This window comes from Oxyura jamaicensis, chromosome 13 (genome assembly GCF_011077185.1).
Source record: "Oxyura jamaicensis isolate SHBP4307 breed ruddy duck chromosome 13, BPBGC_Ojam_1.0, whole genome shotgun sequence".
In the NCBI taxonomy this organism is placed as follows: domain Eukaryota; kingdom Metazoa; phylum Chordata; class Aves; order Anseriformes; family Anatidae; genus Oxyura; species Oxyura jamaicensis.
This window is the reverse complement of record NC_048905.1, coordinates 8,228,573-8,255,655: the sequence shown is the minus strand read 5'-3', so window position 1 is coordinate 8,255,655 and position 27,083 is coordinate 8,228,573. Positions and strand designations below refer to the sequence as shown.

Genomic DNA, 27,083 nt, shown 5'->3' with positions numbered 1-27,083 from the left:
GCCCCATCAGACCCGGGCTTCCTGCTGCTGTGCCATCCGCTGACGCTGTTTGGTGGCCTTGGGTCAAGCCAAGGTGAGGTCAAGATCAGGCACGGCCTGTGCTGCAAGCCTCTACCAGATGTAAAGTGGCCTCAGGGTCTCAGACATCTCTCTGTATCCACAAAGGAAGAGTTGGGCTGTCCTGGCCCCTGCTCCCTGTGCAAGGAGGCTGCCTCAGCCCACGATACCAGCACTGGAGGGATGCTGGGCACCTGCACCTTCCTCCAGTATTGCACTGTCTGCCAGGAGAAGGATGTTTTCCTCATCCTGGCCCTGAGCTCTGGGGGCAGTTGTCTGGTGAGGCTGGTGTGACCTAGGGGTCTTCTCATAGTTCCCTGGTATGGGGGACATGCTCACGATCTTCCTGGACAGCTGCATGGTTATGTCCTGCGCTGGAACAAAGCAGGGATTCCTGTTCTGGACCTTCCTGCAGCTCCTGGCTTGGCTCGGCACGCTCCATGTACATGGCAGGAGGAGCTAGTGCCTGTTCCAGTGCCTGCACACCCAACCCGGCTTCTCCAGCAGCACTGCTGGCCACAGGCAAATGGGGCAGACATCAGATGTGCATCCCACCATCCCAGTACTGCCCTGATCTTGAGCACTCCCAGAAAGATGCCTTGATGTCAGAAAGTGGGGATGCAGCTGGAGTGGAGGTCTGCTATAAGGCGGGATCGCTCTTTGGGCACTTTTTCTTCTTAGGTTGGTGATTTAAGCTGGTCTTCCCTGGTATGGTGAACAGGAGAGGCTGGGTCTGCAGGCTGATTCTCTGTGCTGTCCTTTCTTGGATGTTCAGGCACAACAGCAACTTCAGGTCTTGGCCAATGTAGTAGGAGCCTGAGGCCTGACCATGCCCTGGAGTCCAGATGGGCTCATAGCCCAAGGGGAAGCCTAGAGGGGGGTGAGGTGGCCTGGTAGGTTTGGGATGATGAGATGCTGGTAAGATGCTGGGAAAGGCCCTGAGGTTCTGGGGCACTGAATTGGATGTACGAGGAGATACAGCTTAATCTGGATAGAAAACAGGGATTTATTCTTCTCTACCTACAAGAACTAGGGTGATGGGAAGCAACACCCAAAGAATGTTCTTTTTTTTTTTTTTTTTTGCCTTGCTGCAGGGTGCTGCTGAGGCCAAAGGGAAGAAGTATTATGCAGGCTCCCAGGGGTTGTGTCTGTGTGTAGGGGATAGTTGGGGTGCAGCCACTGATTCTGGATTTCCCCAGATGCATCCCTGCCAGAAGTGGTGGGGTGCCGGGGGAGAGGCACATCATGGGTGTCATGGGTGCTGTGATTGCAGCCACAGGAAGGCTGTGCGGTGCAGTAAGGCAGTGACATGTTTCTCCTTTTAATGAACAGTAATTATTTTGTGGAGCCTGATCTCCCTCACCTGGGCCATGCTCTGGAGGAGGAGCTCTGTAGAGCATCTGCCTTATTTCTACCTGATGGTCAGTCTACCTGGAGGCTGCAGCAAAGAAAGCCAGCTGCTGTGGTGTGGGCTTGTCCCAGCCCTGTGTGTGGGTGGCTGTGCTGTTGCACACATGGCATGGAGTTGTGTTTGTGTGTCTTCATGCTCTGGAGGGAATGGGTGCAGGCAAGGGGGCCATGCATGGAGATTTGGGTTCACTTCCCACCTGTGCCACTGGCAGTAGGAAAGCTTTGTAGCATCTCCATGCTGTGATTCCCTGCCTGGATAGCAGACAGGATGCTGCTTTGCATGCTCTGCTAGGGAGCAGGCGGAAACTGGTCATGTGCTGGATTGTGTATCAGTGTATCAGTGCTGGAAATCAGCAGAAATAGCAATGAAAGCCTGTCCTTGCTCCAGTGCCTGCCACTGATGGACCTCTGTGATCCATCCCCCGGGGTGCAGGGCTGTGTCTGCAGCTGACTGCTCCTCCTTGGAGACAGCAGACCCTGCTCAAAACAGGACAGATCCTGTGGTGGTACTTCACGCAGCGGGGAGGATCTGAGTGGGTGGCTAGGAGTGGAGGAGCCCTGGCTTGTTCCCAGAGCAGGTCTGCAAGGGACCTGCCCGCTGCCAGCCAGCAGTTTGTCGACTCTCCATGGGTGGCCATCTAGCTTTCCCAGCCAAGCTCAGCTCACAGCAAAGGTACTACACCTGCAAAGACATACACTTGTGGTCCCCAGACCTGTCTCTGATCTGCAGCGGCACGCTCTGCCTGTGTGGGGGAGCTGTGACGTGTCAAGAGATGATCTCTGTCAGTCCATCGCGTGGTGACATGCAGGCTCTTGGCATCTAGACTGTTTTTCTCATTCTCAGAACTAGCTGGGAGTGCTGGCAGCGAGCACTGATCCCCGAGGGCACTTGATCCTGCACGATGGTGTGGAGAGACGAGTTCCCAAGCTGTTGGAGGGCTGAGCAGCTTTGTGGTGCGTATTGTGATGGAGAATGCTTGGGTAATGGAGGCTGAGCAGCTGGCCTGTTTGATGCTTGTGAAATTCTGCAAATCTGTAGCTGCTGTGTGGGTCTGAGCAATTTAGGTTGTCCTGTGTGTTGAAATGACCCTGAAAGTTGCCATAAAGACCCACTTTGCAGCCCTCTGGGATGCTAGGTGTCAGTAAATGTTACTGGGAGGTGGCCCAAGCCCGGACAGGCAGGGCTGTGTGTGCAGGTTGACTTCTGCAGACTTCCTGGTGAGAGAAAAGGTGCTCACCCCCTGTGCTGAGACAGGTTATCCAGAGCCCTCCTGCCTCAGGTTGCAGGTGATCTCTGGCCTCTCCTTCCTTCCCAGGAAGGCACTGTGGGCTGAAGTGCCTTCTCCATATCATCAGAGCAAAAGCACAGAGACCAGAGCAGTCACATCAGGACAGCACAGGTGCAAGAAAGTAGAGGAAATCTTGCCCATGGTGTTGACACACCTGTAGAGAAAACAGCTGAATTTGCCGAGAAAGTGCATGCTTTCTCTGTAATCAGTCTGGTAGCCATGAACTATGGCCATTGCAGGAATAAGGTTCCAGATGGTTCTCCATTTCTCCAAAGGAGAGAATCCCATGGTGAGTTTTGTAACTGGCCAGTGATCTGATGAGAGCAGCAAACCTCAGATTTGGATGTTAAAACATCCAGGAAAGGGCCTGGTGACTGCTAAATCAGAGATACATTAAGTGGTTTCTGGCTTCAGAATAGCAGATAGGCACATATGATGGTCCTAGTAGGAAATTGTGACCTTCTAAAACTTTCCTGCCAGGAGAATGGCCATGGTTTCCCTGCAGTGGCTGGTGCCCAGGCAGCCCTGGGTGGCTGCAGGATTGCAGCTGCCTGTGCTGGGTGCCAGGTGCACGGCTGCGAGTGCTGGTGCTGAGCTCTGGGGTTTTGCCATCAAGGCGCTGCTGGGGAGCTCTGCTGCTGGAGAGAGAGGTCTTCTTCTCTCCTTTGCTCCTGGCACATGTGTGGCTGTGGGTGCTGCAGTGTAGGACAGGCTCTGTGAAAGGCTGCTTATTCCCTGCCCTGCACAGCTCCCTGCTGGACTCCCGTTTGGGGTGAGGGATGGTGAGGCTTTGTGGATAGGGCTGGTCTCCCTCTTGGATGTTTTCTTATGTTCCAAAAGATTTACTGAGAGTTTAGAAAGCATCATGTCAACTTGCTGGGAAGAGATTCATTGCAGGGTTTCCCTTCCTATCAGCTCTTTCATAATTCAAAGCCCTTTTTGCCCTGCCGTTGGGAAATTTTCCAACCCTCTCACTTGCCCAGTGATCAGACTGTGCCACAGAGCCAGGAGAGGAGTGTTAGTCCTTTCCATCTCTGCTCAGAGAGTTACAGAATCACAGAATGGCTTGGATTGGAAGGGACCTCAAAGGTCATGTAGTTCCAACCCCCCTGCCCTGGGCAGGGACACCACCCACTAGACCAGGTAGCCCAGGTCCTTGTCGAACATGTTCTTGAACAATTCCAGGGTTGGGACATCCACAACTTCTCTGGACAACCTGTTCCAGTGCCTCTCCAACCTATATGAAAAGAACTTCCTCTTAATATCTAATCTAAATTTTCCCTCTTTTAGTTTAAAATCCCCCTTGTCCTACTCCTATCTGCCCAAGTAAAAAGTCACTTTCCATCTATTTTATAAGCCCCTTTAAAGAACTGAAAGTCACAATGAGGTGTCCCTGGAGCCTTCTGGACTGTAAGTGTGCACTGCTGGCTCACGCCAAGCTTTTCACCCACCAGAACCCCCAGGTCCTTCTCTGCAAGGCTGCTCTCCATGAGTTCTCCCAATCTGTCCTCATGTCTTGGATTGCCCTGACCCAGGTGCAGCACCTTGCACTTGGACTTGTTGAACCTCATTAGGTTCACTTGGCCCCAATTCTTAAGCTTGTCCAGGCCTGGGACAACTCGGGATATTCTATGATTCTATGTTTCCATCTGGAGATATTCTATGTTTCTATGATTCCAGGTCCCTTTGAATGGCATCCTCTCCTTCTGTTGTATCAACTGCACCACTCAGTTTGGTGTCATCTACAAATTTGCTGAGAGTGCACTCGATCCCACTGTCAACATCATTGACAAAGATATTAAAGAGTACCGGTCCCAAGACGGACCCCTGAGAGGCACCACTTCTCACCGGCCTCCACCTGGACATAGACCCATTGACAAGCACTCCCCGGGTGTGGCCTTCAAGCCAATTCCTTATCCAACGAATGGTCCACCCTTCAAATCTATATCTCTTCAATTTAGAGATTAGGATGTTGTGTGAGACCATGTCAAAGGCCTTACAGAAGTCCCTCAGCCTTCTCCATGTCTGTCATTACCTGTTCTCCCCTCTTGTTTATCGGAAGGGGTACACTCTTCTTGGCCTTTCTTTTCTGAGCAATGTACTTACAGAAACCCTTCTTGTTATTCTTTGCATTCCTTGACAAGTTTAATTCCTTCTGTGCCTTGGCTTTCCCTATCCCATCCCTACACATCTGGACAGCATCCCTTTACTCTTCCCAGGCCACATCTCCTTGCTTCCACTGCCTGTGCATTACCTTCTTACACTCACTTTGACCAGCAGGTCCTTGCTCAGCCATCCTGGTTTCCTGAAGTCCCTGGTGCTTCACCTCCTGAGCCTGTGAGGTGCTGAAATGCAGCACATAGATCTCTGCAGAGTCTCTGGTTCTGGCCCCAAGAGGCTGCAGGGCCCATACTGACCCACTCGGGTGTTTATTAGGTGGGCTGGTCTGGGGGCCACTCCAGAGATGACAGGGGTGCAAAGCTGGAGGCAAAGCAGCTTCCTCTGTGTCCTTTGGGCTGGGGTTGTGAGGAGCAGGGTCAGTGATGCCTCAGTAGGACAGATGGCCCTGGGGAGGATCTGTGCTTGCTTCCTCTCAGGGCAGGGGTAGAACTGGCCAGGACTTTTCATGTGGCCTGAGACATCCCTGTGAATGGGGAGGGTGGGGATAAAGATATATAATGTGGTGTCAGGCGGCTGCTGCATGGAGGGAGAATCCAGGCACTCCCCTTCTCTCCTGGCTGCCTATCTCCTGCCCGGTGCAGGGCAGCTCAGGTGCCAATGCAAAGGAGGGCTCCAGAAGAGAGGATGGGCCAAGGGACGTGTCACCAGCAATGGTTCAGACTGTGGCCGCTCCAGCTACTGCACGGGTTGCTACTCCACACCTCCTGCTGGGCTTGAGGAGGGAGAGTGGTTGTAGTGACGGGCAGTGCTTGTGCGAGGGCCCATGTGCTGCACTCCTCCTGCTGAAAACCAAGGTCAGCCACTAGCCAGGAGTTCCCAGGAGTTATCATGTCAGTGGGAAGGGGTGAGTGTGGAGCCCGTGGAAAACATATCCCTGTCCCTAGGACAGAAACCTGCCCCGCAGTGAGGCTTGGAGGCCTTTGCTGTAGCAGACACACACCTTCCAGCAAGTTGGGATAATAACAGGATTTTATGTGGAACAGTTTTATGCTGGTCTAAGCTCATCTTTTGCAGGAGGGTGGTGGAATGGCATACATGAGGGGAATAAGGCTGCAGCATATGAGGGAAACATCCCTCCTAGAGGTCTTAGTTTTATGGCCAGGCCAGGGTTCTTCAAAATAATGTTTTTTTTTCTCCTTCTCTATGTAACCGGTGATATCGGAAACCCTTCTACAAGGAAATAAATTCTGCCCATCGCTGTGGCTTTCTCTTGGCAGTGCTGAATTTCCTCCCATGCTGCTGTTGTCTTTCTCCTTTCCCCCTTCTCCTCTTCTCCCTCCCACACCCACTATTCTCTATCATGCATCCTCAGCTTTTAGAGCAGTAATTGCAGATGAGCTCAGAAAACCCTAACATGTTTTTAATGATGGCTTTGGTTTCTTTTTCTGCAGTGTTCTCTGAGGCTGCACCATGTTAGAAAATATGAATTTGTTTCAGTGAGTCTTTTTGTTTAGACTTGTTCTTGAGGAAATTTCCTTAAAATTCACTTGAATTTCACTTGAAATTCATATGAAGTTGTCCAGTGTCATTAAATGTGAAGAACACTCAGATTGGAGGACTCTCAGCATCCCTTCTAGGTGTCCCTGTTACAGGCTTTTTTTTTTTTTTTTTTTTTTTTTTTTTTTTAGGAAGTAAGGTGTTTTTTGAGGTGAAAAATCACAAAAGGCTGCCTAGAGGAAGACCCTTGTGTCCTACCTATTCCTACCTTATGTCCTACCTGTGATGAAATAACAGGCCTAGTAGATGATGGGAGAGCAGTGGATATGGTATACCTCGACTTCAGGAAGGCTTTTGACACTGTCCTACATAAGATCATAGAATCACAGAATGGCTTGGGTTGGAAGGGACCTTAAAGATCATCCAGTTCCAACCCTGCTGCCATGGGCAGGGATGCCACCCACTAAATCAGGTTGCCCAAAGCCCCTCCCAACCTGTTCTTGGTGATAGGACATCCATAACTTCTCCAGGCAACCTGTTCCAGTGCCTCACCACCCTCAGAGTGAAGAATTTCTTCTTAGAGAAGCTGATGAATTATTTTCTGGATGAGTAGACAGTGAAGTGAAGTGAATTGAAAACTGGTTCTGAGTCCAGATGTTGGAGATCTGTGGCATGAAGTCCAGTTGGAAGTCAGTAACTAGTGGTGTACCCAAGGGGTCAGTGCTGTGTCCAGTCTTGTTTAATGTCATTAGTGATCTGGGGAATGGGGCAGAGCATACCCCTGGCAAGTTTGCAGGTGACACAAAACTGTAGGAGTAGCTGATACACAGGAATATCGTGCTGCCATCCAGAGGGACCTGGGCAGGCTGGAGACATGGGCTGACAAGAACCCCATGGAGCTGAACAAGGAGAAGTGTAGAGTCCTGCCCCTGAGGAGGAACAACCTCAGGCACCAGGACATGCTGGGGGCACCCAGCTGGAGAGCAGCCTGGCAGAAAAGGCCCAGGGGGTTCTGGTGGACACCAAGTTGAACATGAGTCAGCAGTGTGTCCTTGCTGCAAAGAAAGCAAACGGTGTCCTGGGCTGCATTAAGTCAGTGTTGCCAGCAGGTCGAGGGAGGTGATCCTTCCCTTCTGCTCAGCACTGGCGAGGCCACTCCTGGAGTGCTGGGTCCAGTTCTGGGCTCCCCAGTCCAAAAGGGACATGGAGCTACTGGAGAGGGGCCAACCAAGGGCCATGAAGGTGATGAAGGGACTGGAGCATTGCTCCTGTTAGGAAAGGCTGAGGGAGCTGGGACTGTTCAGCCTGGAGAAGAGAAGGTTCACGGGGAATCTTGTTGATGCCTGTAAATACCCGAAGGGAGTGTGCAGAGAGGACAGAGCCAGGCCCTTCTCAGTGGTGCCCAGTGCCAGGACAAGAGGCAATGGGCGCAAACTGGAGCACAGGAGGTTCCCTCTGAACATCAGGAAACACTTCTTTACTGTGTGGGTGACCAAGCACTGGCACAGGTTGCCCAGAGATGTTGTGGCACCTCCCTCCTTGGAGATACTTAAAAGCCATCTGGACACAGTCCTGTACACCCTGCTCTAGTTGTCTCTGCTTGAGCAGGGGGTTGGACCAGATGACCTCCAAAGATCAGATCCAACCAGAACAAGTCCATGACTGTGATCAGCTCAGGACCTCTTGCCCATGTGGTTCTCACCTGCCTGTTATTGCAAGCCTGTAGACTATTGGAGACTTACTGGATATGTGGATCCCCCTGGTTTGTCCAGGGGGTTTTGGTTTGCATGTTAGTGTTTTTGTTACAAGGTGCCACAAACCCTTGGCGAAGCCAGCAGCTGGGGCCAGCACTCTGGTCTCCAAGCTCCCTGCTGGTGAGTTTAGTGGAGGTTTCCACATAAAAGAGGAGCACCAGAGTCAAGGAGCCTTGCGTCTGCCTGCAGAGTGCAGAGCCAGAGCTGTACCTGTGAACTCACCTGGCTCCTCTGGCCCCGTATGCTGGCTCTCCATTCCTCTTGTACATGGCCTGTCTTTGCCTCTCTGAGCTGCTGCTTGCAGCCCGCCCCAGATGCTGCTGGGTCTGCTGCTTTTCTTTTCAGCCTCTCTCAGGTGGACATGCAGCGGAGGGGAATGGCTGTGGAGAGCAGGGCTGGAGGCCAGGAGCCATCGTGGGCGATGTGGGTGGGCGCTGGGGAGGTTGGGATGTAGCAGCATGGACTGAGCTCTCTCCACTCTGTCCCTTGGGCAAAAGGGGAGCTGGGATAATGTGAGGAGAAGCTCTTTGCCATCTTCAGACTGGACCGCATCTCACTTTTCCTTTGTAAAGAGAGGCCCAGTGTTGGGCTTGGTGTTGTTGGCAGTCCTGCCTGTTCCCTGCTTCTCAGCCACCACCACCTGCTCCCTGCTCTGCCTTCCTGCACAGGTCAGTGATGCAGAAATGACAGGGTGAGGACTGAGGCAGCAGAGAACAGCTGCCAGGAAGGCTGCAGGGTGGACATTTTGCCTTTCTGCCCTGCAGCCTTGGGAGAAAGTATCCAGGTGAGAGCAAACGTCCTGCCTGCAGCAAGGGACTGTGATGCTTGTTCTAGAGCAAGCAGGAGAGCGGAGTTCAGTGGCATGCCTGGGGCTTCTGGTCCAGCTGGTGGCCTCTAGCTGCTGTTGAAACCTCTGCAAATAGATGTGGGACCAGACCAGTTTGTACAGATGGGCTGTGACTGTCCTGGCCCTTCTGACCTCTGCTGTGAGCCTGTGACCTGCATTTCCTCTGGTCTGCTGGACCGGCAGCAACCAACCCATGCTATTTGCTGCCTGTCCCATGCTCAGCAGCTGGGTCTGGTTTTGCAGAGGGTGCCAAATGGTGGGTTCAGAGTACGAATGGGAGCAATGGAAGGGGACAGGCCATTCTAGATAGGCAGCTATGGTTGCTTTGGTACGTGAGAGCTTCCCTTCACCTGTGTGCATTGGTTCCCTGCAGTGACTGTGCATTGGGTTGTGCAACACGGGCTTCCCGAGGCTGCTGGCAATAGCAGTGCTGCTGCTGCTGCTGTGGCTTTGTATCCCTCACAGTGAAGATTGGTCAGAGTCCTTGGAGAAGCCTTCAGAATCGCATCAGCATCACTCCTGGTAGCTGAGCCAGCTCAGTGCAGGGGGTGTACTCAAATGCCCTGGGGAGAATGTGCAAAAGAGGGAAGGCACCAGCAGCTAAAGCAGAACAGTGTTGGGTGACCTTTATTGATGATCCAGCAGCCTTGTTCAGAGGAAAATTGAATAGTCGTGATGTTGAGGTGTTGCACTGAGATACTCAGCACTGTATGTGCTGTCTGACAGAAGCTGCATGCTGCATGTGTGTGTTTATGGCAGAGAAATGGAGTAGCTCTGCCACTACCTCTTCCTAAAACAATTCCACCTGGCTCCTTACCCAGTGTGCAGAGGAGAGGAGGGATCTGTGCCTCCTGCCTGTGGATGTGGGGATATTTCCCTCTCCCTTCCCCTTCAATCAGATACTTGCAAAGCAAAGCTTGTAGCAAGCCAAGCATCACTTGCGCTCCATCAGATGTGTGTGTCTATAAAAAGCTTCTCTGGTGTTGCAATTGGGTGGGCTGGCTGTGCCACGTGGTCTCTTGTAAAGGCCTGTGTTGCTGAGCAAGTGGCATTCCACTTATTTTTGGCACTAATAGTCTTTAGTTAATACATAAATTCAGCTTAAATTCTGGATGGAAAATAAATCCCAAGTGGAGGCCCTGCTAATAAGGCAACAGACGCTTCATGGAGCCTGGGATGCTTGTCAGCGGAGTGGTCATGGCTGCTGAGATCTGAGAGCAGCAACATACTCATGCATAAGGTCGTTACAACTTCCCATGAGCTGTCGGACTAAATTGCAGAAGAATTAGACAGATGGCCATGGTGAGCTCTAACTTTAACTGAAAGATCTGGACTCATAGAAATTGCCCCAGTGAGATCCCTAGTCCCGTGCTTGCATGGTGAGAAAAGGAAGGAGTTGGAGCATCAGTTTAGGTCTGCAAAACTGCAGAACACGTTCCCCTCTGATAGTCTGCCAAGAGGCCAAGCTGGTTTGAGGTTCTCTGTAATGCTGCTCATTTCTTACTGACCTGCTGCCATTCACCCCAGCATATTTCCCCACATCCTGGTTCATCTCAGGGAGTCTTCAACCCAGATCTGAGGGTGTCAGAGGGCTACACTGGAGTGGCTGTTTCCTTCCAGCAGTATGTGTGCATGTGAGAGCCTGACTGGGGAGACCTGGCTTTGGTGGCCAGGCCAAGGGAAGCATGATATTTTGTTGCTCTGACCTTGGCTTTTGCTCCGCTGCTCAGCGTGGTCACCTGAACAGGAGTGTGGCTGGGAGAGCAGAGCCCAGCATACTGCTGGGGGTTTTGTGGCAGTGTGCTCCCCAGTGCTGTGGGTATAGCAGGACAGAAGACCCACAAGCCTGAGTTCATCATGCATACGATGTCTTTGAGGGTCTAGGCTGGAGCTGACTCATTTCCGTGCCCCAGCAAGAAGTCAGCCCAGCAGCAGCAGCATTACCTGGTGGCTTGCTCACTCCGCTGCTCTGTAGTGATGCCTACCACACAGACATAGGGACTATGGCTCTGCTCTGGAGCCCACCAGTGGGACAAACCCCAAGGTGTCCCCTTCGTGTGACTGTGCTGGAGCCATTTCGTGTCTGTGTGCCAGACTGACAGGCCATGAGGGATGTACTCACTCCCATGTCAAACTGCTTCCTGATCTCCTGCCACTTTTATCTGTTTGCCATGAGATAATCCAAATTATATTGGATGCTTTTTGAGATATGCTCTTTATTTGTGAAGAAGCAGCTCTCTATGGACTTTTCCAGGGTGTTCTCCACTGGCAGTGAAGGCTGGTGGTAGTCTGCCAGCAAGTCCCACTCATGCCCTGCCCTGCCTTGTCACTTCCCTTGGAGCTGGGGCTGCCACTCAAAAGGGGGGTACATTCTGATGACCAGGCTACAATTCCTATGGCTAAGGGAAGGATCAGGCCCTGCTCACCACCCCCAGGCAGAGTCCCTGTTGGTTTTTAATGAACTACAACTTTTTCCAGAGTTGAAAAGGGATTGGAGGTTAGCTGGGGTTTGAAAGAGTGCCAGTTCATCCCTGGATCTCCTGCTGGCCTGCCTCACCTTGTGCACAAACTCAGCCCCTGTGCACTCATCACGTTAACCCCTTATCAAGTAGCACACAAGATTTTGAAGTCATTTAGATCTGAGATTGTTCAGTGACGTTCAGGTCTCTCAGTCGCAGTCAGGACCAATGGTGCAGCATTGGCCTCATGAAGTGAGGTCATTTCTGAGGTCATTTCCTCCGTGCTGGAGGGGCTTTCCACTGGACCCTACTTCTCTCCTCTGTAGCTTCTGTCCAAAAGTCTGATAGGGAAAGGCTTGGTTATTTAGTTTTTGGGGGCAATGGTGTGCAGTTTCTTTGTTTTCCTGTACTCTGGAATGGGGAGGGAGGGGTCATTCTGAAGCCCATTGGGGCTGTATTTGCTGCAGTAGGGAAAGCCCTGGCTAGTGCCACCAGTGAGCATCCTTAATGCTACAACCCAGCTACAGCCCATGGGCAAAATTTAACAACCTTGAGTCTTTATGGGGGAGCTGTAGGTGAATGCAGCTGTTTCTTCCTTCTCTGATCCCCTGTAACTCTGTAAATCCATTCTCATCTAGGACCTGCCCTGAGGATATATCACTGTAGCGGATGCTGTGGCATCAACGATGCGGAGGCCCTGGGATGCTCCTCTGGAAGCAGGGGCCTTGGGGAAGTAACTGTGTGTGCCTGTGTGTTTGTGCTAGAGGCTTCCTTTAGAGCCAGAAATTATCAATGCTGGAGATTGGGGGAAGAAAGAAATCCCAGCATCTCAGTAGCCAGCAAGTGAGCTCTTGGGGTTGGTTGTTGCTAAGCGCAAGGCTGGCAAATGAGAAAAGAGCGGTCCAGGCATGGGCTGAGACATCCCAGCTGGGACTGGCAGCTGGGCTTGTGCCCATGTCTGGAGCGGATGCACCAACATAAGTGAGAGCAGTACAGGGGAACGAGCATTTCACGTGCAGTGGCAAGTCCTGGCTGCCTGAGGCTGAGCTGTAAAGGTCTGGCTCAGCCCCCAGGATTGTCCTGGTCTCTGATGTGCATCCCTTAACTTCTTGGTACCTCAACCATTCACTGTCCTGCTGTCTTTTTGGCCCCTTTGTACCTAAAGTGCCTCTACCCACTAATCCTGTGTATGCCAGGCCCCAGTTCTTGCCGGGGAAGCTGTGTGTCCTCTCCGCCTCTCTGCTCTGGGCATGGCTGAGGTGAGAGCCCAGTGCAGGGCCCTTTCTGGATCTCTATAAGAAAGGCCCTGCAACAACTGGATCAATAAAATAGCTGTTTTAATAAGACAGAATAAGAAGAGAAATACGGATAGTGAGTAAATCTTAAGTCCCTTCAGATGCTGGGCAATCCATATTTGCTCAGAATCAGACCGACCCTGGATGTATTTCTCCCACGGTGTAGATCAAATCCCATCCCTGGAAAGAAGCTTTCACTTTTGGTCATTTGAGCAGTTATGCAATTTTCTTTCAATAAAACAACCCTGTTCCTAAAGGATGTTCTCATGAGAACTTTCCTGCACTGTTAGATAAACAAACACACAGCTCTGCAGGTGGCGTGATCACCAGTACCGAGTGGGACCTGCCTGCAGGCTTCCCTGTTACAATGAGCTGCTGGGTCTGTCCCGCAGCCACGGGGTTTGTACAGCACATCACAGCCTCCGGCACAGTGCAGAACAGAGCAGGCATGGGTGTACTCAGCTCATGGATGCATCACTAACAGTTCTTGATGTAGAGTGGTCAGAATCAATACCCTCTCACTGCTGAACCACTCCTGAAATGTGGGGTGCTTTCCTCCAAATACAACTGGTCACCCTTTTGGAGCAGTTTAGTGCTCCAGGCTCCAGCCCAGTGTAATACTTTTCATGCCCATCACCAAATCTGAGGCCCTCCATGGAGCTCAGGCTTATCCTGGCCTCCAGCCTGGTACGTGCACCTGGCACTCAAGCCCAGATTCTGTACCTGGGATGGGGCAACCCTGGCTATGTGTACAGACTGGGGGACAAGAGGCTGTGCAGAGCAGCCCTGTGGAAAGAGATCTGGGTGTTCAGCTTGACAGCTCATTGAACATGAGCCAGCAGAGTGCCCTGGCAGCTAAAAGGGCCACTGGGCTGTGCAGAGGGGCTTGCCTCCTGGGCAGACACCTGAGGAATTACTGCAATGGCAGTAGGGCTACTCTCAAGGGTTTTTTTTAAAGCCCCACTTCCCACAGTTGTGGGACTGCACAGAAATCTTAGTTTTCTTGTAAAAGGGGAAACTAGATCCCAGCCTGTCGTTGAGATGTTTGTGTGCTCCCTCTGGTATCTGGCAGGACTCGCCTCTTCAGAAGGCTTGGTGGTGCCAGGATGGGATTTAGGATGCAGCTGGACAGTACTGGGGGGCTTTAACTCCAGTTGTGTAATGTAAGGGCAGAAGCAGTGGGGTGGGTGTTGCATATCCCAGCTGCTGAGCAGTGGTGTACCAGCATAGTTTCCCTCATGCACAGTAACTGAGTGGGAGAGGCCAGGAACCTGTGGTCAGGTGGAAAATGTCACATTGCTGCTGTCCCCAGGGGCATCTGCAGAGAAATCTCAGCAAGGTGCTTGCTGGAGCTTTGTCTGGAGCTGGTCCTGTGCTCTGCTCTTAGAGCTGGCAGTATTTTTGCTCTGCTTCCTGCAGCTATTTGGATAGCATCCATGTGAGGAGATTGCAAGACAAGAGGGAAGAGGACAGTTGCAGCACACGTGAAGCTGCAGCAGCCAGAGTGGTGTAGGAGAGGAGATGGAGATGTCATGGGGGAACAAAATGTGAGTCCCCAAATGATCATGGTCAGGGACTAACTGATGAGTTAGCTGAGCAGTTCTTGGAGTGAGCTGACAAGAGGACAAGCTGAGTGTCTGGTGGTTGGCTGCATATGAGCTCTTCACCCATACATGTGCACAGACGTGCAAGGCCCTGCCTGCTGGGAGCCTGTCGGTGCTGCCATTGCTGCTTGCTGCTGCAGAGCCCTGCAGGCAGTGCTCCAGCTGCAGGGCTCTTGGAAAGCTCCTCACATTACAGGTTCCTCATAGGAACCTGGGGGAGGGAGAGCATCCTTGGGGAGGAGGTCCAGAGAGAATCATAGAACCATAGAATATCCCGAGTTGGAAGGGACCCACAAGGATCATCTAGTCCAACTCCTGGCACCACACAGGTCTACCCAAAATTTCAGACCATGTGACTAAGTGCACAGTCCAAACGCTTCTTAAACTCCGACAGGCTTGGTGCAGTGACTGCGTCCCTGGGGAGCCTGTTCCAGTGTGCGACCACCCTCTCAGTGAAGAACCTCTTCCTGATGTCTAGCCTAAACCTCCGCTGCCTCAGCTTGACACCATTTCCGCAGGTCCTATCACTGGTCACTAAAGAGAACAGATCGGTGCCTGCCCTTCCACTCCCCCTCGTGAGGAAGCTGTAGACTGCGATGAGGTCTCCCCTCAGTCTCCTCTTTTCCAAGCTGAACAGGCCAAGTGACCACAGCCACTCCTCATAAATCTTCCCCTCTAGACCCTTCACCATCTTTGTAGCCCTTAGGGCTCTCCTTAGCCCGAGACAGGAGACGTGTGAGGCCTATGCAGTAGTGACCACCTGGGGTGTCCAGCAAGACCTGTGTTCCCATACCTGCATGCTCATGGACAAGGCATGTGAGAGATCTTGGGGATGCAGAGATGCATAGAGGTACATTTTTCTTCCCTTTGATTATTTCAGTTGTGATAATGATGCCACATCATGCCACAGAATTGTCTGCCAGGCAATCTGAATCTTAGAGTGGCTTGCCTCAAGGTCATGAAGCAAAGGCTTTCTTGAAGGAACGGCTGAAGCCAGTGCTGCTCTAATGTGCTTCTGGGCATCTTTTGCCAAAAACAGTGCAAAGGGACTGTTGCTTCTCCATGTAGGTTCTGCTGAAGACTCGTGTCCAGCACAGACAGCCTCTGACATAGCTCCAAGGTGAAACAGCAATTTGGCAGTGGCCTTGTCAGATGTTGATGCCTCGTTCCACTAAGTATGGATTTTAGGCTGCAACGTGCCCATTTAACTGCTAGCGCTAGCTGGATGTTGTTTTCCTGCTGCTGTGGGAGAGGGTGAAGGATGGACTGACCTGCATTTTATTGGAGCTACTTAATCTTTTAATGCTTTGTTTCATGGAGATGAAACAAACCGAAGCAGGAATTGGGCTGCTCAGATAAGCAGTTCTTGTTTCTCTCACACAAGTAGCTCTGCTGAGTATCTGTAGCATGCGGTGTGCAGTACTGTGCAACAATGGGGAAAAGCTGTCTCTCCTGTCCCTCTGGGTGCTAGACATCTCCTGCCATGGCTCCTCTCAAAATCCCTCAGCTGCATTGCTACTGGGCTGTTCTCTGGAACAGATACCAACATACAGCCTGTGTCTGTGCTATTGAACACAATTGGAACAGGGTGGTTATGTACAGAGAAGGACTCTTAATCCTGCCTATTTTTGAACCATGACCACGAGTTATTTCATCTTGGGTAAAACAATGTCAGGGGGTCTGCAACAGCTTGAGAGTGCAGCCACACGTTACCCTCGTGCAGTTTAATTTACTGGTATCACTGTATCTTAGTGTATGTCTTTCAAGAGATCATAGCTAATTGAAACAAGATTCCTGTGGTACTCAGTGATGCAAATACTGAGCCTTAGGGCTTGGTGAATATTTTTTAGTGGCCACCCTTTACTGTCCTGTGGTGCTTGTAACCCAGAAAAAAATAAGAAAAAATACAAACCCCAAACCCAAAGGGTTTTTTTTTTTTTTTCAGAAAGGCAGGAGTGGTGGGATGGTGTCACAGAAGAAGCATTTATCAAACTGCCCTTCTTCTGATCCCATCATTGAAGATGATGGATATTGGGAAGGATCTATCTAAACTGAAACAAAAACTTGCCTTCCAAAGTGCTCCAGAGAGGCTAAAGAGAGTGAGTAATATCCCTTCCTCTCCTAGCACAAGGCTTCCTGGCTTCCTGGGAGAGGTGTGAGAAGATTGAGGAAACCTCAGCTTTGGTCTGCTCTCTGCCCTTCATGGGCTGCAGGAGGCCAGAGGTAATGACAGGTCAAGGTGCATGGAAAGGTTTTCATGTGATGACTTCTGCATGGTGAGACCTTCATAGCTCTTTCATTCCTGAAGGTCTGGAGAAAGGAGAGTGTTCCAAGGAGGGACCAAGTTCTGCTAATAGGCCCTGCAGAAGGGCTGGTTTGTTGTTGCCAGGATAGAGCAGGGTCCTAAAGCTGACTTTGGTGGTGCTACAAACTTTCCCTGGGAAGGAGCTGGCTCTCCATTACATTCAGCATGCTCTTTGGAGTTCACAATTGGAGCATGCTGTCCTAGAAAACTGTGTGTTAGTCCCAGAGTCTCTGAGGCCCTCACTCCTGTGTAGTCATATCCAGTCACAGAAAAGTGGGACAGGAGAGACCTGGTGACAGCTCAGACATGGTATCAGTGCAGCTGGGGAGGAAATGACGAGGTCTGTCAGCTCCCATGCTGTTGCTGATGTGAGCCTGGCACGGCTTTTCCGCAAGTGCTAGGAAAAGTGTGAAGGGGAAATCAAGGTAGAGAAGATGAGGGCTGGTGTCTCAAGCTCAGACAAATGGCTTTTTTTCTATGCCTAAAAATTTCTCAGGTCATAATTGAGGACTCATTAAGTGATTGTTATCACCCGTGACTTAAGGTTAATAAGCAGCACCTGTCATTGATGATGGCCATGATGCTCTTCAGAAATGATCCACATCAGTTCTAACCTGCTCAGGGTGAAGCTTCTCATGCCACAGTGGTGTGGAGAAATCTACCTGAGATGGGATGCTCAGCTTTGTGTTGAAAGGGACTCTCCAATTAAAATTTTATCTGGTAGTAGTAATGCATTCCCTTGCATCTATTTCTAATAGTACAACTGATAAGGTGAAGACAGGGGATGTTCAGAAATGAGATGCACTTGTCCTTGTTTTTATTCCATCCTGTGTTACTCCCTCATCTCCCCAGCTTGTGGGAGGCGAGAGAAGCTGTTAGTTGTAGTGGTACCCTGTTGGTTTCCTGCTTGTTCCTGTCTCCTTGGTAGCTGGCTCTCCCTGTCAGAGCTTTCTCATTCCCAAAAAGCCTGACCATACATGCCGGTTCAGGATCTCCTGGGGGCCCAGTCGCATCTAGGAAGTCAGGATGAGTCTGGAATGTGGGAGCAGCTTAGGAACAGGTCTGAGGCCTCCTATATGTCCTGCTCTTATTCTGCAAGATCAAACAACCAGGATACAATTCATGTGTGGTAACAACACACATTCCTAATGACTGTGATTATTAAATGATTACTTATGTTTTACAAATGCATAGGAAATAGAAGAAGACCTTCTGCAACTTGGATGATGTATTTGTGCACACTACTGTTTGTTTATCACTTTCTGCCCAACTCTACTTTGGCAGAACCGACACCAGTAAAGCAATTTTCTTATGTTTGTCACAGGAAATGGCTGGACACACAGCTCTCTGCTCTTCATGGTCATGCCTGTGTAGCCACCCTGTAAATGTATACTTTTTAATTATCATAAGCAATGTCTTTAGGGAAAGCTGAAGAAACTTTCCCTTCTAAAACTGTTTCCTGCTCCTTGTGTGACTTCAAAAAATATCCCACGGACTTGTTTTCTGGGGGAGGGGAAGCCAATGAAGGACATCTCTCGCTGGGCAGCATTATCAAGGGCTTGATGCAACTTCCAGTCAATTCCTTGTGCCCTTGCTATACAAAGTATTTTTTACTTATCTTCATTGCCAGGTTGCAGAGACAAGCCATTCAGGGATGCTAATGAGTGGCTCAAGAATAGCCAGTGCTCAAATAAGTTGTAACAGCAGTGGATCTGGACACAGACCTGGAGACTTGCAAGGGCTCTGCCACAGCACTGTAATTTCCATTACACGATTTTCAGACCGGTCCTAAAGACCTTCTGATTTCCACTTTCACCCATATGTATGAAGGCTCCTTATGCTTTAAGCTGCTAAGAGGTGAGGAACCCTGTTAAAAGCTAGCTATATCCTCCTAAATGAACATAAGTGATGGGAATTGCAAGAGGTCATGGAGGATTCACAACAACCATCTAGGAGAAGTAATGAGCTGTGTGCTGGGATGTGGCTATGCAGGGATACAGGTCTGGAGGGTCCTGCAAAAGTAGCACATCTTACAAGGGACTGCCCCAGACCTTCCCAGAAACATCTGTGTGAGAGGTACTGGGAGATTTTGCATATCATGTAAGCTCTCCCTGTGGGCAAAGGATTCCTCCCTAAACTCTTGTTCAGGGGGGTGATTAGTCTGCAAAATGGGTGTGGAAGGGCATCTGGAGGGCTGTAGCCTAAGCTCCCACTAAGAGTTCCCTGGTGCAAGGTGCAGCATTTCGGCATCCAGTGTAACTCTGTATCTTGGAGCAGGTCCAGGCCTGGGGAGGCTAATGAAGGCTATCTCATTGATTGAAATAGTTGCAGTGTTTGTGCAAAGTCATATGTATAACCTGAGGAGCCAGTCTGTTAAAGCAGCAGAGACTATGGGCATGTAGTAATGGCAGGTTCCGAGCTGGACAAAGTGTTTTCCCAGGTAAGCTTTGGGATTGAACTCAAAAGCAGAAGCTGCCAGGCAGTTTGGAAGTGCATTGAGGTGTGGGGTGATGGGGCTAATAAGTCTGTAGCCTGGGACATCCTATCTCCTCCATTAGGTATATGGAGGTATATGTGGACGTATATGTGACTGGGGGTTCTGTGTGCCTAATTTTTGCATCTCAACAACAGCTTTACCCAAACTGGAGTAAGACTGCTGAACCCCTGCTAGGTCCACATGGGAAGACAGAATCACAGAATCGCCAAGGTTGGAAGGGACCTCTGAAGATCATCTGGTCCAACCCCCCTGATGAGCAGGATCACCTGGAGCATGTTGCACAGGATGGCATCCAGGCGGGTTTTGAGTATCTCCAGAGAAGGAGATGGCACAACCTCTCTGGGCAACCTCTTCCTGGGCTCTGTCACCCTCACAGTAAAGAAGTGCCCCCCTCATATTCAGCCAGAACCTCCTGTGCTTCAGTTTGTGCCTATTGCCTCTTGTCCTGTTGCTGAGCACAACCAAAAAGAAACCGGCTACATCCTCTTGACACCCTACCCTCAGATATTTATATACATTAATGAAGTCTCCCCTCAGTCTTCTCTTTTCCAGCCTAAACAGGCCCAGTTCTCCCAGCCTTTCCTCATACAACAGGTGCTCCAGTCCTCTGATCATCTTAGTAGCCCTCCTCTGGGCTCACTCCAGTAGCTTCGTGTCCCTCTAGAGCTGGGGAGCCCAGAACTGGACACAATACTCCAGGTGTGGCCTCGCATAGAGGGGGAGGATCACCTCCCTTGACCTGCTGGCAACACCCTTCCTAAAGCACCCCAGAATACCATTGGCCTTCTTGACCACAAGGGCACATTGCTGTCTCATGGTCAGCCTGCTGTCCACCAGGACCCCCATGTCCCTCTCCAGAGCTGCTCTCCATCAGGTCAGCCCCCAGCCTGTACTGGTGCTTGGGGTTATTCCTCCCTAGGTGCAGGGCCCTGCACTCGCCTTTGTTGAAGTTCATCAGGTTTTTCTCTGCACAGCTCTCCAGCCTGTGCAAGTCCCTCTGAATGGCAGCACAGCCCTCTGGGCTATCAGCCACTCCTCCCAGCTTTGTGTCATCAGCAAACCTGCTGAGGGTGCACTCAGTTCCATCATCCAGGTCGTTGATGAATAAGTTGAACAAGACTGGACCTGGTTCTGACCCCTGGGGGACACCGCTAGCTACAGGCCTGCACCTCCGAGCGCAGTGCTCTGAGCTCTGCCATTCAGCCAATTACCAATCCACCTCACCGCCCACTCATCTAAGCCACACTTCCTGAGCTTGTCTATGAGACATGCTGTTTAGCTCCAGCTAGATAGCTAAACACCTGAAATGAGTTTAAATCCAGGGCACTAGTAAACTTGTACAGTCTGGAGACACAGTGCCACACCAAGGCTTCTTGTAGGGTATCTGCTGCTTTTACAGAGGGCTGGAAGGAGGGGGATCAAAAGGTCCCAGCTGTCTGGAACTGTTTGGCCTGATCCTGGTGCTCTGTACCGGTACTGTCTTGGGGAACGGACTCCATTGTCCTTTCTCCTCCATGTTGGCAGTCGGTCTACCTCTGCCAGAGCTCCCCGACTTCCAGCTCTGCTGCTCAGCACAATTGGGCAGCTGGAAGTGGCAGTCTTCCCTTTGCCTGTCCGGAGCTGCCAGACACTGAGCAGATGGTTTCATCCACACCTAGACAAGGCTCTATCTACTGGGCTGACATGGGAGACAAAAGAGATGCATGAACAGTTATACATTCCCTTTGTCATCACCTGCTTTTCCGCTGATATGCTGTGGCCAGGTAAGACTTCTGATGTATAAAGAGAGGGGTCAACATGTGGGATGGCCCTTGATCCCAGTCCAGGTTTGCAGAGACCAAGTGCCAGCAAAGAACGAAGAGCAGGAGTCAGCTGTGGTGTGTAATGGGGCCACTTTTTGTGGAGGTTGCCAGTTAGACACTGACCATGGTGTTTGCCAGCTCCCGAGGGAGGAAGCAATCTGTGTCATCTCACAGCGGGCTTCCTTAAATCCCAGCCTGATTAAGTGATGGCAATATGGGCTGCCCGATACGAAAGAGACAGCTTCCTTCTCTGAAAAGGGCTGATTGTTAGTGCAGACTTAGCCTGTTTAATTGTTTCAATTTTCCTGCAGTCAGTGGTTAGTAACACATGAAATCACTGGATTCTGACTCCGTTTGAGCAGATATCTGGAGATAGTGTCCATTAGCCAGCAGCATCAGGTTGGTTACAAACTGAGTCTGCCATGCATCTGGGAAAGGTGAATTTGAATGCTCTGGGTTTCTTTTCAACCTCAAGATGTCTGAGGGATGTTGGGAATATGCACCCAGCTTTATGACCTCCTTCCTGTCTGTCCTTGAAAAAGCAGTATTTGTGCTTTCTGTGTTGAAGAGGTAGGCTAAAATACCCATGGACTGCACACAGAGATGCTGAGACTTGCAAGGTGGCATTGCTACAGAAAGAAGAAGTGGTGTGGGAGGTCCTTGGAATATTTTCTCCTGGATTTTTGTGGTAGGTTTTAGACACATTTGTGAATGTTGCCAGTGGTTTTCCATCAGCACATTTGCTGAGAGCTGTATCACAGCAGGTCTGGAAAAGGAGTTTAATGCTCAGACATCTGATGAAAAATTGTTGTAAGTAGTTACGTCAGAGTTATTTATTCATTGCAAAGAGATAAAAGCTTTTTGGAATCAGTACAGTCATCTTAGCTTGTGCCTGTTGTTTTTCTTAGTTTCTTGTGTATTTTAGGGATATAATTAATTAGAGGGAATGGCAAATGCTCAGAAGGATACAGTTCAAACTGAGCTGTTTTTTTTTTATATATTTTTTCCCTTTGTTCTCAGAAAGCAGTGAGCTGGTGCCTACCTTGGTAGCAGGTCCTCAGTATTCAACATGCAAGAATAAAATATTGTCCATGGCAAGTTGCCTGAGATTGTGTGTTTGTGCTTATATACAGACAAACATTAATTAGTACTTCTCTGGTTTGTGTAGCAATGAGGTATTGAGGTAGGATAAAGGCTAGCGTCTATCCATTTTGACTGGTGGTCACTATGTAGAAGACATAAATTAAGAGCTGTCTGCTGGAATCCTCTGGAGACAAGTGGGGTTTGTGTCATGTTGATTTGGAGGACATCAGCCTCAGGTTTTGCTACGCTGCTGCTCATCTGGAGGTGGTCTGCTCTTTGTTTGCAGGGTCCCAGTGCTGCACAGAGAAAGGTGGGATGGTCTTGCACACTGCTTAATTTCAACACTGGTTAGATGCAACATTAAACTTGGAGATATTTACATGCAACCTCTCACTGAAAAGCTTTTAAAGAGACCCTGACATCTTTACAGATGAGTTATGTTGGGATTTCTCACTATCTGTTGAAAGGCAGGAGTCTAAATGAGTTGTAACTTCTTGAGCAGAACTGTTAGGCATTGCAAGGCACCAACCACCAGCATGGGAAGTGCACTGAGGAGCAGTTTGCAGACAGCTGGGAAAGCACTGTCAGGGGTGGGATCACTCTCTACTCACATTGCACCAAGTTACCTACCACTGCTGAGGAAGAGCAAAACTTGGCAAACTGTTGTTCTGACGCAGTACTACTTTTATGGTAGGTCAGGATGCTTGAGCTTCCTCCAGGGCTGGGACTGAAGCTTCAGTATCTCCAAGGGCACTTTTTTCCTATGAGCTGTCTCTGATTCCCATGCTGCATAATGAAGTTCACAATGCATGGAGATGAGCACTTCCACACTGTGTAATCTTTGGCCTAGGTCTCCTCTGATCCCCATGTAGTGCTCACTGGCTCTGAGACGTCATCAGTAATTGCTGGGGTTTGAACAGTCCCAGATTCCTATGATCTCAAAGAGGTATGGGAGCCCAAGCATGATCTGACCCATGTACAGTGATCTGCCAACTAGAAGAGGCTGAAATTATCTCCTCTGAACAAGAGCCCATGTGCAGAAAGATGTACCTGTGGTGTGGAAGGATAGTGAGGAACTGGGACCAAGGAGCAAGACAGGAATCAAATCTGTGAGACAGTGTAAGCACACCTAGAGGGAGCACAGCAGTGCCCTGGTACCCTCCAAACATACTTGTTGGAGCCCTCCTTCCTGTACATCCCAGCTATTCCTCTTGCCTCCCTGATGAGCATTGCCCCAGACTGCTTGGGCAAGTAAGTCTGAGGAGACCTCAGTTTCCTTGGAGGGGTCCATTTTGAGACCTGAAACTTATTTTGATGTAGGGCCTAACATTTAGACTGACCTAGATGATATCCAGGAAGAAGAGCCACCATCTGTCAGGAGGGAAACTCCCTCTTCTCTTGGGTCATGTTTGGGTTACCTGTTTCATTCCCCTTAAACCCTCTGTAGAGCCATATGGCAGATGTTAATGACTTCCTTGGGATTTAGATGATGAGTATCACGATGAGGGACCCTGGCCTATGCAGATGCCAGCTGTCACATTGAAGCATGGTGGTGTCAGCCTTTGGATATTTTTGCTGAGGAAAGCAGGGCTTGCCTGTCTGTGCAACACAGAAGACCAGCTGGCCTCACGTATTTCACATTTATTCTCTTTCCTCTGGAGAAAGGCCATGAATTATCAAAGACTTGATTGCTGCTGCTATTGGATGGGTCTGACTCTCCCTGGGCTCTTATGGGAGCTGATAATCCTCCCATCCCAACAACACCTTTCTCTAGTCCTCTTCTCCCCTCTCTTAGTAACAGTGTTAGCCCTACTATGTTCGTGTCTCTTTCAGCCTCCTCCTTTCTTTCCCACCACATACTGGCCATCCCCACCTGCACTGAGCCCAGCTTCCCTTGCTGCCTGCCCCAGTCTCTCTGCAGCTCATCATCACCAGCGTGTCCTGACAGGTTGGCAAAATTTGCAAAATGAAAATGTCTTCTACCACATTTTTCAGTTTTGCCACCAAAATTTGACAGAGCCAAGAGCCTGAAGATGCTTCTGCTGTCCTGCACATGCTCGGTGACCTGAAGGGGATCTAGACAAGTTTCTCCTTAGCAGTTCCCAAGCTATTCTTTCTCTCATGTAAGTGCTCCTAAAATAATGATCTGACCCTAAGTGGCTGGAGAAGTTCAGCTTTGAGACTGATGTTTGGCCTCATCTTTTTCCTTTCTTTCAGGCCTTGCTGCTCCCAGAAGAAAGGGCAGCTCTTGGAGGACACTAGTCCTGAGAAAGCCTGTTGGATTGCCACAGCCCACTTGACTTCTCCAATCCCAAATTCTTCTGCTTTTAACATAGGCAGTAGGCTGGCAGCTGGCACTTGTGAGAGCTGAGGAGGTGAGTTCATGGGAAGAGGACAGCTTTCAGTTTCAGTACTCGGGGACCAGCTGGTGTTTAATTGGGATCTTGAATGATTTTTGATGTAGGTGAGAAGGGACTGTCCTAGGGAGAAAGGGCTTGGGAGTGTGTGGCCCAGGGGGATGTGATTTGCCTTTCTGGGCATAACTGAGCCTCATCTGGTGTTCTGACTTCATACGGGTTCCTGTCTGGAGAGAAGTGCCCAACCCATTAGTTATTCTAGGCCCTGGATTTTACCGATAGCCATTTTAATGATAGACAGGACTTTCAGTTAGCTCTTTCTCTCCTGTTGTTTTGAACTCAGTGGCCATCTTTTTAGAATGTATCTCCTGTGTCCCTATTTCTAGACTTGTCCCCTGTATCACTGCAGACCTGTTTGGGATTCAGCTCAGACAAGACCATCGCTATTATGGGCTTGATTTTCTAGTCCCACCCCTTGCCTTGATCTCAGGGTGGATCATGAGGAAAATAGAGCATCTTGCAGATGATTTAATTTTTGCAGGGATTTGAGTTCTTTGGAAAAACTCCCTGGAGAGATGCTCAGCTTAATCATGATTAAGGCCAACAAAAATCTGGTAGCTGATCCTCTGAGTGAAGAGGGGCTGTGTTTGATCAGTAGATGAACCTGGGTTTTCTACTGGGAATTTAGTGGGATTTTTTTAGGCCTTATTTAGTTTGTTATAACTGCCTGGGCAGCACTACACTGGCCAGACCTCCTGGGTGAGACACTGGTATTCATGAAGATGCCTTTAACCGGAGAAGGCTTCATCTTTTCCACAAGGTGTCATGGTTTTCTCTTTAATATCCTAGGGATTGTTTTCAGGCTGAGACATGTGAGAAAAGAAGAGACTGATAATACAGATGGAACAGAAGAAAATGTCAAGTGATTAAACAGCTGTACATGAATGCAGATGCAGCTTATGAGATTGACTGTCGCCTGCTGGATAGAGAGATGGAAAGAAAAATTGCATTCACCTGCATCAGGATTGCAAATCCCACCCTTCTGCCTGCATATTTTAAATTGCATTTCTTACTTCTTTTGAGCCTTCCCATGTGTAAACTTTCACAGAGCTCTGTACTGCACCTTTATAGCCCCAGAGTCTCTGTTTTTTTTTTTTTTTTTTTTTTTTTTGGGGGGGGGGGGGGGGCGGGGGAAGAAATCCTACAAAATAAAATGTATGCAGTCAAATGAGCTCTTTGCCATGCCAGTGTGTTCTTTGGCTCATGTGTCTGCGGTACATTCTTGTATATGCATGACTTTAAGTGCCAGAGTTAATGTACACAGATGAGGAAAAATTTGCAGGTAACTGTGCAGATAAAAAATGCATCAAGCAGGATGTGCCTCCAAAGATGGAATAATTTGGGCTGCTTTCTTGAAACATCCTCTTATTACAGTGGCTTTGATGCTTTCTCTGTGCTGCAGCTCATGAGCAGGCTCTATGGATAACTGAGCAGGTCTTTCTGTGCTCACACCGTGCTGGAGAGAAACCCAGTGACTTGACAGGACTGTACTTGATGTGATTAGCAAACTGCACCTGGAGTAAATTCCTCTGTCCCTCCCATGGAGCTGCTTTATACAACCTCCAGGCCCCAGGATGAACCAGTGTGGGAGGCAGGCTGGCAGGGCCAGCTGACCCAGCGTGGTTCTGGGATGGCTGCTGAAGGCAGGTAGGTCTGGCTGGGTGATGGCCCGAGAGGCTGGCCTGTCTGGGAGAAGTCTGCTGTGCCCCACAGCACCCAAGTCTCAGGGACGGGTGGTTCTGTCCCCCACTAGGTGGCACTGGGAGCCCTGGTATGGTGTCCTAGTACCGCAGCCACACAGCCTGTCCTGTCCCTGCACTCCATCTCTGCCACGGCAGTCCCCACAGTTCTTCTGGATGGAGAGCACTGCACAAGTGGAAGCTGGAAGCTTTCCACTGGAAGCTGGTGTGGCACACGTGGCGCCTGTCCTCCTAGCAACTGGTGCTTCCTACGAGTCATGCTAGAAACCCGTGGCAGACCCCTGGCCCAGCCACACTAGGAGTCATTGCATTGCACGTGTCTCACTGGGAGCTGGTGCACTGTAGGTGTCCTGGTGGGAGTCAGTGCAACACATGTCCCGCTGAAAGTCACTGCATTGCACTTGTCTGGCTGGCAGTTAGTGCATCAGGTATGTCCCACTGGGAGTTACTGCTCTGCACATTTCCTGCTGGGAGTTAGTGCTTCACAGGTGTCCTGCTGGGAGTTGGTGCCCTGGTGGGAGTCAGTGCAGCACATTCAGTGCATCGTATGCTGTCTCTGCCCTGCTGGGAGGCAGTGTGTTTTGCTCATACCTTTGTGGTAGCTAGTGCCTTGCACACTGGTCTTGCCCTTCTAGGAGTTGTGTTGCTCATGTCCTGCTGGGAGTTGGTGTGTCATGTCTGTCTCATTAGGAGTTATGGTATTGCTGGGAATCAGTGAGTCCTGTGTCCTAGGGGAAGTTGGTGCATCTTGTGGGGCTCTGGTCCACGGGGAGGCAGTGCATCACAAGTGCGCTGCTGGGAGTCAGCTCATCAGTGTATCCTGATGGCCGTCGGTATCATCTGGGTGCTGGTGGATCACGCCTTAGCCCTGTCTGGATTCAGCATGTTACATGTGTCCTGCTGGGAGATGTGTCCCACATGTCCCATTAGACTGTGTGTTGCCCTT

The 27,083-nt window shown here is 50.1% G+C and overlaps 1 long non-coding RNA gene across 3 annotated transcripts; it reads left to right on the top strand.

The window, feature by feature from the left end:
- Positions 1-25,889, top strand: LOC118173950. Of its 3 annotated transcripts, XR_004754465.1 has the most exons (5): positions 62-78; positions 2,136-2,140; positions 24,016-24,143; positions 24,238-24,395; positions 25,227-25,889. It is a non-coding gene; the product is annotated as an uncharacterized LOC118173950 (long non-coding RNA). The 3 variants fall into 3 exon arrangements; XR_004754463.1 differs by lacking the exon at positions 2,136-2,140 and having other exon boundaries at positions 1-73; XR_004754464.1 differs by lacking the exon at positions 2,136-2,140 and having other exon boundaries at positions 46-78.
- The last annotated feature ends 1,194 nt before the right edge of the window (positions 25,890-27,083 follow it).